This window comes from Malania oleifera, chromosome 13 (genome assembly GCF_029873635.1).
Source record: "Malania oleifera isolate guangnan ecotype guangnan chromosome 13, ASM2987363v1, whole genome shotgun sequence".
Taxonomy (NCBI): Eukaryota; Viridiplantae; Streptophyta; class Magnoliopsida; order Santalales; family Ximeniaceae; genus Malania; species Malania oleifera.
Genome location: NC_080429.1, coordinates 57203972 through 57205054, shown reverse-complemented (window position 1 = coordinate 57205054; position 1083 = coordinate 57203972).

Here is a 1083-nt window from a genome sequence, read left to right as displayed (position 1 = left end):
TCTTAGGCTCCAAATTTTGTAAATACTCGGGAAATACTCCAAGTAAACTTGGGTAACAAGGAATTACTTTTAGAACTCTATAAATACATGGAAGACCAAATACTTTTTATAACCTCAACAACAAGCAATCAAAGCCTCTAATTCTCAAAGATTTCTTACTCACTCACTCTTGCTGAAGTTATACTGAATTACTACTGATAAAACCACTCAGGTCTTGGGTTTTTACCAAGGTTATTTCAATCTAAGGAAGAACCTAGTGATTAATTTCTTAAGCTTCAAATTCATTCTTTATTGATATTTAAATTTGAAGTTTATTAGTGCTCTAACTTGGACTAATCTGCTCTATTGTGAGAGTGTCTTTGTACACAAGAATTTGAATTTTTTCTTTTTTCTTTTCTTTTTTAACGTTCAGATTGTTGGATCGTTGTACCGAGTGTGGGGTATTGCTTGCAGATGAGGGTTCTATCCTATTGAAGGAGTGTTGTAAAGGTTTGCTCTACCCATAAATGAGTGGTATACTGGAATCCTTAAGTGTGTTGTGTAAGGCGAGGACATAGGCAGGTATAGCTGAACCTTGTAAAAACTCGATGTCATTTTATTCCCTACTCTCTTAACTTTAAGCACTTATAAATTGCATGGTTGTGTATTTAACTTTTTGGATATTAATTTGTCTTTGGGAATTATGGAAACCATAAGGGAGTACGTTGATTGATTAATACCAAAGCTCATTAATATATTGGTTGGTTACATACTTAATTGATACTAATATTTGAACTTTGGAAGCACTGGTTGGATTTTCTATTTTATTTCATATTGTAATATCAAGCTTACTTCATTGATTGGTTTGAGTGTTGGTTGTTACAAATCAATTGTACTCATGAAATTGATTGTTGTGATTATAAAATAGCTCAAAATGAAAAAGGGATTAATACTTAACTAAAAGAACTTGTAAAATCAGAATTTAAAAAGAAAGTTTCAAAAACCCAATTCACCCCTCCCCCCCACTTAGGAGGATACTTAGCATTTCAATTGCTATCAAAGTGGGGTTATAGAAAATCTTAATTTAGAATCTATATAAATATC